We start from the raw sequence: 15,804 nt of genomic DNA, 5'->3' as shown, positions 1-15,804 counted from the left end.
GATTTCCACGCTGCAGCCCAGCGTGTCCCGCAGCTCCAGGAGGGGAAGCAGCGATCCCTGCCTGCGGTGCTGCTCGCGGGCTGGCCTGCGCCGCTGCTTTCGCTTCATGAGGGCGATTCAAAGGCTGCACCAAGAGCTGCTTCTCGGCGGGACCGTGCGGCTCGGGCAAGAGCTGCCGGGCCGGGGAGGGGAGGGCACCAGGGAAGCCGTGAGGAAGCCGTGAGGAAGCCGTGAGGAAGCCGTGAGCGGCGTTACTGCGGGCCCTGCGAGCGAAGCGCCGCGGGGCTGTGGGGCCGTGCCCGCCGCAGGTCACCCGGATGGAGCACATCCCCGCGGCTCCTGCGAGCGAAGCGCCGCCCCGTGAGGCGGTGAGGCCGCGGGGCTGTGGGGCTGCGGGCCGTGCCCCGCCCCGGCGGGGCCGGGCGCTCGGCGGTGCCGTCAGCGGAGCGCCGAGCGCGGCCATGAGCGCGGTGCTGCTGCTGCTGCTGCGGGCCCTGCGCTCCGCCCGGCCCCGGCCCCAGCTCCAGCCCCAGCCCCGGGCCGGCCCCGCGGCCTGCGCACGGCCGCGCCCCGCCGCGCCTTCGCCAAGGAGCTGTTCCTCGGCACGCTGCGCAAGGTGGGTCCGCGGGGGGCGGTGGGGGCCGGCCGCGCCCGGGGGTCGCTGCCCTTTCACCGGCGGACAGCGGGGCTGGCACTCACCGGGGGCTCGTCCGCAGCAGCGCCAGGGCCTTTCCCAGCTGCTCATCCCAGCCCGGGCTGCGGGCGTTGCTGTGAGCCCTCGGCAGGGCCCGGCCCGGCCCGGCTGCCCCGCCGCCCCCGGGTCCAGCCCTGCGGAGCTCCCTGCCCTGGCTCTGTGTGTCCCTCAGCTGCAGCCGGGTAACTGAAGGGAGCCTTTGCACACAGAACAGGCGATGGGGCTCAGAGTGACCCAAACAACGCCGAGAGCCCCTGTGCCTGCCAGCCCCGCGGGTCCCCTGGGCGCTGCCTGTCGCCGTGCTCCCCCTCTGGGCATGCCGCTGAACTTGGATGGCTTCGTCCTCTGGTTGTTCTTCAAGGATGGAGGCTTCTTGTAAATCTCTGCCTACAGTTTTGGTAGGAAAGATTGGTGTTCTTGTGGTGCCTTGAGATGCCACTGGACAAAGAAGTTAAAATCTGAGATGGAACGCTGTATTAAGCAGAGTTTGTTACTGCAGGGCTTAGAGTGTGCATTTATCAGAGATTGCAGGGTGAAGTAAATGGAAAGAAGGAATAATTCAAATCCACTGAAATGAGTTGAGCAATAAAGTCTCTTTCAACAGAGCTTGTCAGATAAGGTGTTAAAACAGGCAGCACTCAGGCTCCACTGTGTTAAACCCCTCTACAGATGTGTCTCGGGTGTTTCTTCCCTCAAGTTTCAACACAGCAGCTTTCTGAAAACCTCTAACATTTCACAGGTCCTGAATTTTTGATGCTGATATATTGCTCAGAGTACCATGAACAGATTTGTGTGGACAGAGATAAATTCTTCTGTTTAAGAGGGGAAAGGCAGTAAAAATTAGAAGTGTTCTTCTCACGTAGCCTCCCACTCCTTGTGTTCCTTGTTTGTATTTTTTACCAATTCCAACCTGTCAGGCTGTGCTGCTTCCAGTTCATGGCCAGAACACCCTGGGGATGATAAGGAGTGGTGGGGCTCACTCACCTTTGTCCTCGAGGCATTAGCAGGTGAAATGTGCTGGGTGTTCGCAAGGGACAGTGCTCATGGGCTGAGCTTTGGAAACATCAAACTCATTTTTATCAGTCCCTGAATAGGGTTAAAACTCATGGGTGATGAAGAACTTTTGCATCCTCGTGGTTCTTAAAAGATCTCTTGATTTCTCCCTCATGTTTCTGTTGTTCAGTTAACACCCTCTGGTCTGGTTTTGATGTGAAATAAAGTTGGGTCCTGTGGAGCGCTATTTCTGTTTCGGGACATTTTCCACAATTCTTAATTTGCACAGTGTTTTAGAGTCTTTGCAAGGCATATCTCCCATGATTTTTATTTTAACTGCATGGTTCGTGTATTAAAAATTATTAAATAATTCTCCTATTCTCCTATTTTAGGAAGAAGTTTTTCCTTACCCAGAAATTAGCAATGAAGAACTGGCAGAAATCAACCAGTTTGTGGGACCTGTTGAAAAGTTCTTCAATGAAGAAGGTATATTATTGTGTTTTTATCCATGCAAGTGATTTAGTGATTACAAAATTATTTCACTATAGCAGTTCCATAAGGTGTTTCAAACATTTAATTTAGTTTATGCATTTATTGCTGCTCACACAGTGATGCTGATTCTGTAGCATGTCCATTTGTGGCTTTTTTGGGAAGTATTTGGGTGCTGATCAGAAGAATTAAATCTCCAAAACAGGGGAAAAACCAAGGATGTAAAAGGATTCTGGGATAAAGATAGGATTTGAAATTGGTTTTAGCTCAGCTGAATTGTGCTTCTAACTACTTCATACATTGTGATTTTTTTTTTCCTAGTTCTAGTTCCTAGAACTTTATAGCTGTCCTACTCTGCTAAAACTGACCGTGGCAAAATGCAGCAGAGATACTCAGAAATGCTGGCTCGTTGAGGAGTTATGAAAAATCAAAAGCATTTCTGTTTTTTCAGTATTAGAGTAATAATTCCATTTGGGAAAGGCCTTATTACCCGTCTGCATTCCAGACAGCATTGCAGGGTGTTCTTCCATTCGTGCTGCCTTGGATAAGCCAATTCCAGAGCAATTGCAGAATAGTGGTTTGCACAGACAGCAATTTCTGGGGCAGTTAAACAGCACTGTCTCAGCCTTCCCATTGACAGAGGTTTTCCAAACTCTGTAGGAGTTTGGAGAAGCCAGTGATTGTCACACATCACAATTGGCGAGATCCAGGTGATTTTAACTGTAAAATTGTAGTGTTGCTCACTGACAGTAAATAAAGGATTTATTCAAATTACATTTTTTAACTCTTTGCTCTGTGGGGGGGAATATGGTTCATGGAGTAAACAGCCTGATGTTTAGGGAAGGAATAAAAGGGTCAAATTATGGAGTCTGGAGAAAGTATGATTCCTGTTTGTTTTCACTGCCATGGTACAGAACAGCTCTCTTAATCCCCCAAGAATCTTAAAATCTCCTAAGAACAAGATTTTCTAATTTCCTCATTTATGTACTTTTTTTTTTCTTGTATTCACGACCTAGACTTAGTTCAGATAGAAAATCCTGAAAATACTTTGCTTATTCCAGTCTTGGAATCTGCTGGCATGCAGAACCAGTAGAAATGTTTGAGAAAATGAAATAAATGCTGTATTTTTCCCATTTCCAAGTCTTTTTCCTGAATATGTCGTGAGGACAAACAGGATGGTCAGGCTGCAGCTAGAAAGAAGAAATTCTTGTGAAGCTGGGAATGAGAAGGGTCATGAGTGACTGTGGCCCTGGTGGGGGAATTCTGTAGCCTCCCAGCTGCTCTGGGCACTGAGAAACACAGTGTCAAATGAGAAAAAATTCTGTATTTGTAGTGGACTCAAAGAAAATCGATCAAGATGCAAAAATCCCACCCGAAACCTTACAAGGACTGAAGGACCTGGGTCTCTTTGGCATGCAGATTCCAGAGGAATATGGTGAGTAAATGCCACAGAAGAACATCTAGGGGTGCATTTTGTGCCGCTTTTGTACCTCTCCAGTTAAAGCTGCTACATTCCTGTATTTCTGTACTTGAAATGGATTTTTGGGGGAGCGGGGAAGTGGCACAAAAAATGTACTGAAATAAAACCTGGTGCCTGTTCCAGGTGGGCTGGGCCTGTCAAACACCATGTATGCACGTCTGGGAGAAATCAGCTCCCTGGATGGCTCCATTGCAGTGACCCTGGCAGCTCACCAGGCCATTGGGCTGAAGGTAATGCTGCTGCTCTGGGGCCAGGGCTTCTGCACAGATTGCATGGAAAAGGTGAAGTGAAAAATGTGGGGCTTAGGGGGAGCAAATCAGAATTACTGGCAAAGCATAAATCAGGTTGTTGGTGTCTGCAGCAGCCTCTGCCACTGGTTCAGTGTGAGACAGAAAGGCTGCATAGGAAGTACACAAGGAAGTTACTATTAGGATAATTGTTCTTAGGTGAATGAGTCCAAGTTGTTTTTTTTTTTTTTAATTGGCTAAACTTGTTTAAAGTACCTAGAATAAATAGAATTGAAACAGTATCGGGGGGCTCAGGTGATGAGGAAGGAAAGAATTCAGAAAAGAGGAACTTTGGCTGGCTGGGGCTGCATGTTGGGGGGCCTAGAGGAGATAACTCATCTGAGAGAAAGTGTGTCAGTTTTGAACTTGAATATAGCCATAGGTATTTACCTTTTTAGTGCTGGGTGGATGGCAGAAAGAAGCTTGAAACCACACTCAGTTTGTTATAGCAAGAAAAGATTCCTTGTGGAATTGAGCAGAAAATGCTAATGAAAAAATATTTTAATGACTGACAAATAATACAGTCTTGTTGATTAAACTGTCTCTTGCTATGCCATAAAACTTGCAGATGAAGCTTTCTAAACATGCTGGAGCTTGTCAGCTCCCTCTCTTTTCCCACAGGGTGATGCTGCAAAGTTTCCTGTGCTTGTTTCTGCAGGGGATCCTCATTGCTGGCACCGAGGAGCAGAAGGCCAAGTACCTGCCCCGCCTGGCCTCGGGGGAGCACATTGCTGCCTTCTGCCTCACCGAGCCCGGCAGGTGCTGCTGCCCCACAGCCCCACAGGGGCTCACTGCCTTAGCTGCATTGCTTCATACCTTCAGGCTTCTTTATCTGGGGCCCATGGCTTCAGTATATACATCTGTGGCTTAGTTTTGGTATTTCAAGGAACACTCCAATTACTCTTTCCCCAACATGCTGCTTTTGGCAGTGTCCATGAAATCCTTGATTCTTGTTCTCATCCCAGGAATTCATTTACTTGAAAGGATGCTTTGTGCTACGTCAGAAATAATGTGCTGTGACTGTTCTGGGATGCTTTCAGTTCTTATTCAAAATATAAAAGCCTGTTTTGAAGGAGCTACCAAAACTAAAAGGAAGAATTTTTGTTGTCACTTAAGTGAGAGGCTCATTGTGTGTTCACATAGCTCAAAGTGTAGCTCCAGAATGTTGCTTTTGTGGCATTCTACACATTCTGGTCAGGTTATAATCCTGATAACATGGTAATGAGAAGAAATGTCCCCTCAGGTAACTTTTAGAACTGTTCAATCTAGTGAGCTTCCTTGTTAGTTAAAAGCTAAAATTTATATACTGCTATTTGAGACCCCCTCCTTTTTACAGAATAGGAAGAGGGGGAATATGCAGTTTTGTTTTTTTAAAGCGTGTTTACTTCTTTAAACATTAGTAACTTGTTTGTTTTCTAGTGGGAGTGATGCTGCATCCATCCAGACAAGGGCAACCCTGAGTGAAGATGGGAAACACTTCCTGTTAAATGGCTCCAAGGTACCTACTCACAGACTGGGAACAGGAAAGGGGTTTCTTACAAATGTAGGCAGTGTTCTTGTCTTTTGCATCAGTCTGGAACTGGGAGGTTTCCAAGCTAGAGGAGAATGACCCTGTCAAAAAGATTAGGCACAAAGGGACTAGAAAATTATTGTTAGAGAATTACTGCATTAAACTCCTGGTAAGGAAAATGGAAAACTACCCTGGGTTCTTTCTCTGTTGGCCATTTGTGTGTTCAGCTTCAGGGCGGGTTGGTTTCTTAGTAAATCAGCCCCTTCCATGACAGCTTAGGTAAAAGGAAACCTGAACCTGTATTTGACATCTCTTCATTCTGCAGGCTAGATTTTAAAATACAACTTGATATTTAATTAGAAATAGGTCTGCCTGGAACCTTTCTGTTAAAAGAAACCGTGACAAAAGCCAGTCTTGAAGAAATCAGAGATGTCCTGGTTTCAGCAGTATTGGATGCGTTGCAGACTTGGTCTGTAGTTGTTGATCCATTTGTGGTGTGAAGAGACCCACCCTGGGGGAGAGGCTGATCAGAGAATTTCTCATCAGAGTTAATTTTTGGCCACAGGGTTTGTCCAGTCTGCATTGCCCCTGTATCTCTCAGGTGCCAGCAGCAGCAGGATGGACCAGCTTTTGTGGAAATGCACTGTGGATTTTAATTTAATGCATATTGATACTACATTCTGGTTTTAAAGTTGCTCTAAACTGAGCACATGTGGTCAGCTCTCCTCAGAAATGTGCTCACCCTGGGAGCAGACCCTCATTAGAACTGAAGGGAAGGAACAGCAATTTTTCAGCACTCTGTTCTTTTCCCAGCCTGTTACAAAACCCTGGAGGGCTGTGCCCACAAAATCAGCACATTTACCTTTCTTACACATCTTCCCTCTCTCAAAACAGGTCTGGATCTCCAATGGTGGCCTGGCCAGTATTTTCACAGTGTTTGCCAGGACAGAGATTGTGGACAAGGACGGGCAGGTGAAGGATAAAATCACTGCTTTCATCGTGGAGCGGGACTTCGGGGGCGTCACCCACGGGAAACCCGAGGATAAACTGGGCATTCGAGGCTCCAACAGTAAGAGCCACCTAAAACTGTTAGCAGAACTTGTTTTCATAGTTTAAGGTTTTATTTTGGTTGGATCATCTGAATTCAGGGGCAAATCAATACGTATTCCATGTTACAGTATAAGTTTCATGTTTCTTTAGCTGGCTTTTCCCAGGAGCCCTTCCTGACGCAGGGTCTGAAATAAGAAATCCAATTTGTGGAGTTCATTCACTGTGCAGTGAAAGAAATCATTCAGGAGACTCAGTGGCCAGTAGGTTTAATCTAGAAGTCCACGTTCTTCAGCTCTTCTAAGCTTTGTAATGATTGCATCTTTTCACCATCTTGGTGACTGTTCAGTCAGTTCCTTAGAACTAGAAATAAAGACCAAACTGTAGTTCTCTGTTTACACAGTGTATATTCATAATATTTTAAATATTTTACATCAATAACTGATGTCAGCTACAGCCTTTTCCCAAATTCTCACTTCTTTGGTGAAGCATGTATAATTCTGTCATAAACAATGCATTAGGAAGACTTCATTTCCTGCTACAAATAGTGACTTAAGTTCCTGAATGTTTTTTAAGTATTTCTGTGTCATATTTGATCAAGTGTTAATTCTGCGTTTCAGCCTGTGAAGTACATTTTGAAAACACCAAAGTGCCTATAGAGAATGTAATTGGAGAAGTTGGAGGGGGATTTAAGGTAAGCAGTGGAGAATAACTACTGGTGATTTATAGAAGTCTGAAGGAGGCTGTTTCCCCCCGTGCTGAAGTTTCCTTGTTGGTGGTGAGAGCACTGCCACACTCTAGGGTACAGGAGGAGAGATTCCCCCATTGATCTGTAAATTGGTGTCACTGGACAGTGCACAGTGTGCCATCATCTCAGATTTCTGTGTTTCTTCTCTTCTTGTTGGGCTTTTGGTTGTTTGTTGTGGTGTCCCCTCAGAAGAGGGAGTGACTTCAGCTGCCCTTCTGCCCTGAATGGAGGACATGTCCTCTGCTGGTTCCAGAGCAGAATGTGGGAAGGGAGACACCCTGGCACAGGCTGTGTGGATGTCACAGGGAGTGCTGGAGACATGCCCAGCTCCAAGGTGCCCTGGCTGTCAGGTGCTTCTCCAGGGCTGCCCTGTTGCACAGGGAAATGCTGGCAGGACCCCAGGAGAGAAAACCACAGGTGGCCTTGCTGTGTAACCTTTCTCTGAGAGTGTGACCTGGGGAGTTGCTAACCTGCTCTTACTCCTTCTCCATTTCTTATTCCTGCTGTAGCAGGCAAGTCCAGGCCTAAGTGCTAAAAGAAATTATTTTCCTTAATGTAGTAGAGATTAAAAGAAGATTGTTATGGTGCCTTCCTGACAAGTTAAAATGTAGGACAGTGACTTCTTTCCTAACAGGCTTTGACATGAGTCACCCATGTTGAGAAACAACACTACAGACACCAGACTCCAAAATCTATTTTTTTTACGTTATTGGTCTGTATTTCATTTCTATACCTCCTTTCTTATCCCTTCTGTGATGTGTTGCTGAAAGCCACCTGAGGCAGAGAGCAGCCATCACAGGTCAGCTGCAAGGAGAAATACTGTGGTTTTCTTCATCTGATAAACTGGAGCCGTGCTGTCCAGCTGGAATGTTGTTTACCAGCTGCAGATAAATGCATTTTTATCTACATTTTACCTTCATCTAATTAGAGATTATTTCCAAGTCACCGGATCATCTACTTCAGATACAAAATTGGATGTAATGGGTGGCAGGAAAAGCCCAGTTTTGAAGCATTTTCCTTGGGATGCTGAGAGCTGTGGTGGCTGATGTGAGGGCACTCTCCAGGACTGGCAGTGTGTCCCAGTGAGGAGTGAAATCCAGGGAACACAGAAGCAGGAAGCAGTGACCTAAGGAGAATGTGGCCTAAACCCCATCTGTTTCTTCACAGGTTGCCATGAATATCCTCAACAGTGGAAGATTTAGCATGGGCAGTGCATCTGCTGGAATGATTAAGAAGTTGATAGGTGGGTGAATTGGGAGCTCTGCATGGCTGGGTGCCAGCAGAAACTGCTCTGCCTGAGGCAGATCATGCAAGACATTCAGAGTGGGAGCAGGAGTCTTGACCTTGTCATAACAGGCTTTGATATCTTTAAAACACGAAAATATGGTTTTGAAAAATTAAATTAAAAGCCTGCTTGCAGAGGTTTTGAAATAAAGGTCTTTTTCCTTTTGTACAGTGTAGATTCAGTTCATAGAGTGGGAGGTTATTGCCTCTGTTGGATTTCCCTGAGGTAAAATGTTATTCCCAACAAAAAAACCTCTGTACTATTGATTTTAGAAGGTGTAATCTCCCCTGGAACCTCCCACCTGAATAACTGGCTCAAAGCTGCACACAGTAACTAGGGCTAAAACTGCTTTCTGCCAATTATTAGCCAAAACAGTAACAGAAGTCTCTCTAACCAATTAGCACCAAACCTGATCACTTCTCTTAAGAGTACAGGTTCATACCTCTGGTTCAAAAGCCTTTGACAGGCTGGTCCCACACTTGGTCAACAACATCAGTGTGAGGGTGATTTTCACAAAGTGCTGCTTCTGGAACAGCCAGGGGGCTCCTGGGCACAGACTGGAATGTCACCGCCCAGGGAAGGACACCAGCTGCTGGAATGGTCTGTCACAGCCCTTCTGAGAATGACTTGTTTTTCTTTCTTTGAAGAACTGACATCAGAGTATGCTTGCACCAGGAAACAATTCAATAAGAAACTCAGCCAGTTTGGATTAATTCAGGTAACAAAACATGAAACACCTAAATCTCTGTGCGAAGTGCCAGGACATAGATTGCATTGGGTGTATTTTGGCTGTACTGGTTTAAAGGATTTGCTAGAAATTTGTGTGAACCTGGTGCTGACTTCTGTACACTGATCTTTTAAATGTCCAGAATGATAAATGTATAAAAGTATTTTTTATTTATTGTTGTTTCAAAGTGGTACTTTTTATTGATTGATTAATTTGATGATGTAAAACATATAAGAACTGCAGGTCTTTTTAAGTTTGAGGGTTGATTGTGGACTTTTGCATCTGAATTTCTGTACGATTCCTCCTGTTGCTGTGTGGCAGGAGAAGTTTTGTTTGATGGCTGTGAAAGCCTACGTGATGGAGAGCATGGCTTACCTGACTGCAGGGATGATGGACAGGCCAGGCTTCCCTGACTGCTCCGTCGAGGCTGCCATGGTCAAGGTAACCAGGGCTGGGAAAAGGCTCAGTGTTCAGCCTGCAGAGGGCTGAGAACTCAGGGCTGCATTTAGAGGAGAGAAGCACTGCAGCCAGGTGGAATGACAGATACTGTTCTGTCTGTACCCCACAAGCTCAGACTCGTGCAAAATAAAACCAGCAGGGAACAGGTTGAGAATGTCACAGCCGCTGAGCTGGCGTCTGAGGAGGCCTCACATGAGCACTGGGACACTCAGTCACACTCCAGCTGCCATCCTGGCCAAGCTGCTGCTGTGCCAGCTTTCCCAGGGAGCTGATGGCACAACAAACCCTGTGGAATATCCAGGCTGTGGCTGTCAGGGTGTCCCTCATGGTCACTGCAGAAAACTCCTGCTCTGGGCTCCAGCCAAGCAGCTGCAGCTGCTCTCCCTGTGTGGGGCTGCCCCTGTCCCTGGAATGTGGAGAGTGCCCTGTGCATTGCATCACTAAATTTGACAAACCCCTGAGCCACAGGGATACTGCTCCAGGACCGGTGTAACACACAGAAAACGCTGCAGCAGTGTCCTGTGGATACAACCCCAGAGCAGGGCATCCTGTGTTTATTGCTGATTTATTATCTACTCTCTGCTGATCAAACCCTGTTCCATGGCAGGTGTTCAGCTCTGAAGGTGCCTGGGCATGTGTGAGTGAGGCTCTGCAGATCCTTGGAGGCCTTGGCTACATGAAGGATTATCCCTATGAACGCTACCTCAGAGACACCAGGATCCTGCTCATCTTTGAGGCAAGTACCAGGATCCCCTTTTTCTGCAAACTGCAGTTCACACCTCCTATAAAGGGGAGTAGAAACCTGAAGGTTTGATTGACCAGGATCTTGTTCCTTCAGCTGCAAAGTCTCTAACAGTAAAACTGCAGGACTAACCTTGTTTTCTTTGGAATATCAATAGTAGTTCCCTATAATAAAATAAGCTATGATGGCTTTTACAGACTGACCACAGTGTGAGTTACAGCAGTAACCTTTCCTCTTGTGTGCTTCTCACAAGAGAAGCAGAGAAACTCATAAAAGATCAACTTAGACATTTAATTAACTTATTGATGGCTATTTAAATTAAAAGAAAGGTTGGTTCTGAAGCTTGTTCTCTTTCCAAGCTGGATTGTCAGTGACCCATCATGTGCACATCAGAGTCACTGTCAGACTTGATTTTAACTCAGCTCATTTTGAGCAGTTCTACAACTGTTCAAATGTTCCTTCACTGGAACAGTGCAGAGCATTTTTAATCAAAATGCATTTTGTCTGTTTTCTTTTACATTGGGGTATATTTGTGTGTTTAATGATGAGGGGCTCAACTTCTGCAATGCCCCATGAAATCAGAATTAAAACTGAGATAAAGCAAAAGGCGGCAGTTTATGTGTGGGGAGAGTCATCATGTGATACTGGAGCAGTGGGAAGAGCACAGGGGCACAACAGACCTGCTTGGAAAACACTATTGTAAACTCTGGTTACCCACCTTCTCACTTTCTCTTCTGCTTTTTCCAGGGCACCAATGAAATCCTGAGAATGTACATTGCACTGACAGGGATGCAGCATGCAGGGAAGATCTTAACTGACAAAATTAAGTATGTTCTTATTTATTCTTAATAGTTTTAAATAAACTAAACAGAATCAGATAACTTTATAGATAAGAGGACAAACTGCAGGGAATACCTGCAGTATTTCTATTTATTGTCTGTAAAAGTTCACTGTTACAGGGACTCTGTGTTTTTAATGGGATGGTTCATAGATTTAGGAATTGTAGCATTTAATGCATTTTATCTTGGACTTTTACACAAGCTGTAATTATTTCTTTCAAGACCAGTAATTAATATTTTGTATCTGAATGAAGTTGTATTGACACAACAGCTGCATTGTGCATATTGAGTACTGGTCTCTGGAATTCCTTGCGGGTGTCTTGGAGAGCAGCTGATGACTCTTAAGGCTCCACAGTTGTTCTCCAGACTTCACAGCAGTGGATCAGGACTTGGTGCTAAAGTATTTGGAATTCCAACTGGTTGTGTCTGAACCTCTTGGAATTTTTTTTAACAGCCATTCTTTCCCCAACATTTCAGAGCAATCAAGAAAGGAAACGTGGGAGTGGCGCTGGGGGAGTTCCTGACCAGGTTACAGGACACCCTGGGCAGGAAGGTGGATCTGGGGCTTGTAGGTGACAGTGGGGTGGTGCATCCCAGCCTCCAGGTAAGGGCCTCTCTGCTGAGCTCTTGTGTTTGTTCCCTTTGCTGCTTGCCACAATTTCATCTCCTGGTTTTGCAAACCAAAATGTATACCTAGGGGCAGTGAGATTTTCCAGGGTAAGCAGATATTGGCACCATGACAGGGTAAGAAGTTACAGTTATTGTCCAGGTATCAAGGGAGGATGAAGGCTGCTCTAAGCCTGTGTTTATACCAAATCCAGTTTTAGATCCATTTGGATAATTTGTATAAATTGAGCCTTCACCATATGAAAGCGTTTTTAATAGCTGCCCTTTGTTATAAGGTTAGTTACAAAACAGGAGTTTTTCCTGTTTAATTGGAACAGAGTTTCAGGTCAGAATGACTGTGAATTACACATACACATACTTGCTTAATCACTTAGGAAAAGGTTTTTATGACCAAAAATGAATGTTCTGTTAATAGGAAAAAGATAAGGTATATTTTTCATGGGGCGTTCTGTTAGTTACTTTTGTTATCATAAGCCTATACTAAAAGTTACTGAGAGTAAACTCCAGAAAATTGTAATGGATCTTTGAGAGAAAGAAATGTGCCTGTCTGGCTTTTAGCAGCAAGGTGGATGAATGTTAAAAAAGAGAAAATCCAGTATCCTCTTTAAAGGGGGTGGGGGTATGTTGCTTTTCTGTTATAAGACTACTCAAATTGTTCTATTTTGTGTTTTGTTTTATAGGAGAATGCCAAGAAACTTGAAGAAAACGTTTATTATTTTGGAACTACAGTCAGGGGCCTGCTAAGTAGGTTTGGCAAGGTAACTATTTATTTTGTCTGTTGTCTTTGTTACTGAATAGTTTATCCTCAGGGCCCCACTGGAACCTGCAGGGGACTGAGTGTGGCAGGACCAGCACTTCCTTCACATGACACCTTCTCACTGGGTGTGAGAAAACACACTGACATTAGGTACTCAGTGTAATGGGCAAGTTACATTGTTAGAACCAAAACCAAAGTACCAGCACCCTCAGTGAATTGGTTGTTTTCTTCTTGTGTAAGCACAAATCCTGCTGCTACAGGCATTTAACAAAGTGGTTTAAGGCACACATCAATATTACAATTTTACAAGTAGAATTTAAAAGGTGCAGCTTAGTAAACCCAAAACTAACAATGATAATTTCTGACCTAGGCTAGAACGGGTTTATGCGAAATAAAGCTGGACCTAAACATGAAGTATGGACAGTGATATTTGGTTAAAGTTTTAAATTGGCAAACCACAAGCAGATAATGATTTTCTCTCTCCCAGACAATAGTGGATGAGCAGCTGGTGCTGAAGAGAGTGGCAGATGTGGTGATTAATTTGTATGCAATGACTGCAGCCATCTCCCGGGCCAGCCGCTCCATCAGCATCGGGCTCAGGAACCATGACCACGAGGTGAGTGTCCCTCAGCACCAACCATTCCCACTCAGGCTGTGCTCCTGGCAGCAGGCAGGCTGCATCTCTGGGGAATTACAGCAAACTCTCCCATAAAAGTGCAGCAGAACGTGGCTAAACCTGCCAGAGTGCAGGAGCCTCTCAGGGGCTCTGCTTGTTGAGCTGCACACTTTCAACATGTTTAAAATACTTCTTTAACACATACACAGACATTTAGAACCTCACCACAACTCTGCACGTTCTCTCAAATCTGTTAACACCATGCAGTTCTTCCCAAGCTCTTTCCATATAATCATTAATAAAAACACATAAGCACAACAGTATTTGGGCAGCACAGCTCAGGTCAGGACAGGACAGTGCTTATTTAGTAGCTCATGTAAAGTTTCATGGTAACAGTGGTGTTGCAGCACAAGAAAAATTTGCTCCAGATCAGTGTGAAAACAAATCCAACGTGATGAAGGTTTGGCTTTGGCCTTGAGACTTTGCTCTTTGTGTGAGCCCTGCTCTGGATTGAGTAGCTTTTGGGCGAAGGCTCATCCCAGCCCTGAGCCTTGGCAGTTCTCTGGCCTCAAAGGGAGAGCTGAGGCTGCACTGCACATGACTGGGGTTCAGGGCACCATCATCAAAGAGCTTTGAGATGTTTCAATTACTGTATTCTTACTACATGGTTTTTGTTATGAAATTCATTCACTATTTTTAAACTCAGTTTTACTCCTTTTCCAGGTGCTTCTTACAAATATCTTCTGCACAGAAGCCTATTTCAAGAATAATTATGCCATGGCTCAATTAGAAAAATGTAAGTACTATAAAATAGTTCTTACGCTCTTCTGTCTTTCAGACTGTAATCAAAAAAAGGTGAGTTTGATGTGACCAACAAAAGAGTTTGGCTCCGCTTTTAATTGAAACAAGCAGCAGAGCTGGAACCTGTTGAAAAGAGTCTCTTCACTTCATAGCTAAAGCCAACTGCCAGCGTTCCTTATTGAGGAATATAATATCTACATTTCATGTATATACTTCTGACAAGTAGCTGATAGAAATGAGGGATTTGGACTCTTTGGGAAGTACTGACCAGCTGGGCATTGGGTCTCTGAAGCTCAGTCTGTAATAACCAATCTTTTTCAATAGAGAATGTTCAGTTTCTTCCTGGCCCTCACACTCTTGCATTTGTGTTCAAAAACACTTCTTGAAAGAAATTTACAACAGCTCTTTGTGGTCCCTTAGTTGACTTTTCTCTCTTTCTCCACAGATGCTGATGAAAACCTGGATGATTCCATTAAAAAAGCTGCAAAGCAGATCCTGGAGAAGAGGGCAATACATCTGCTCTCACCCTCTGGACAGGACCTTCTGATTCCTCCCTGAGAGCAGGCACTCATGAATGTCAGTCAGGGAGGAATTTGCTGCAGTTCCAGTATTTGGCATCTTAAAAGCATCTGTTATTTAATGTCTTTACTAAATGTAACTGTGTAAAATAAAACTTCTTTCTAACCAAAATTTCATAGGAAAAGGATAAATACAGAGATTTCATTTAAAGCTGAAGTTATTTTATTACAGACATACATATTTTTATATATATATATATATATATATATATATGTCTGTTTCCCCTGTAACTGGATAAAGACAGGTGAGGTTTAGATGGGGAGATGTTTCTTCCTAGGAAGGGACTGTGGGGTTTCTCAGTATTTTTGTACTTCAATCAGCTGCTCATTCACTGAGCAAGCCTGAAAGACTTGGGTATACCTGTGTTTGAGGATTCCAGGATGAGGGAAGAGATGAGAATCTTGACTCCATGTTTCAGAAGGCTGATATATGAGGATATTATATTAAAGTACTACACTACAACTATACTAAATAGAGAGAAAGAATTCATCAAAAAGCTGGAAGGGAAAGCAAAGGAATGAATAACAAATCTTGTGACTGTTCACAGCTTTAACACAGGTGGCTGTCATTGCTCATCAAGTAAAAACAATTTCACATGCTGGGTAACAATTCTCCAAATCACATTCCAAAGCAACAAAACATGGAGAAGCTGAAGCTTCCCAGCTTCACAGGAGAAAAGACCCTGGAAAAAGGATTTTTCATAAAATGTGTCTGTGACACTCGTAGAATGAGAACAGTTCTGTTTAGGAGCCCAAACATTGGTGCTAAACAGGTTTATTCTCGGTTTTTGGGGGCAAGAGGAAAGAACTGAAGCCAGTTACTGTAAAATGCCTGCACAAGCACCGGTGCAAATCACAGCCAAAGGAAGGCTGAAGCCAGTCCCACAACCACAGCCCAAGCGGCCAGAGATCCTCCTTCAACCCTGGCTGCATTGAAGCCCCACTGACTGCCAAGAAGAAAAGCGCCCTACTGAGAGCAAGCAAACTTAAACCTCTGCCAGGACACAAATTTAGAGGGAAAAAAATCAGACACACTTCCCAGTGAGAAGGGTTGGAACTCTCTGCCCCCCAGCACTTCCCCGGCAGGCAGGTTCACAAAGGTGCTGGGAGCTAAGCTGTGCCCTG

At 44.8% G+C, this 15,804-nt stretch overlaps 1 pseudogene; it reads left to right on the top strand.

Moving 5' to 3' along the window:
- Positions 1-3,524: 3,524 nt before the first annotated feature.
- LOC135307588 (complex I assembly factor ACAD9, mitochondrial-like) lies at positions 3,525-14,830 on the top strand (annotated as a pseudogene).
- Positions 14,831-15,804: the final 974 nt, after the last annotated feature.

The sequence above is a fragment of the Passer domesticus genome, chromosome 9 (genome assembly GCF_036417665.1).
Source record: "Passer domesticus isolate bPasDom1 chromosome 9, bPasDom1.hap1, whole genome shotgun sequence".
Lineage (NCBI taxonomy): Eukaryota > Metazoa > Chordata > Aves > Passeriformes > Passeridae > Passer > Passer domesticus.
This window is presented reverse-complemented; position numbering and strand designations above follow the sequence as displayed.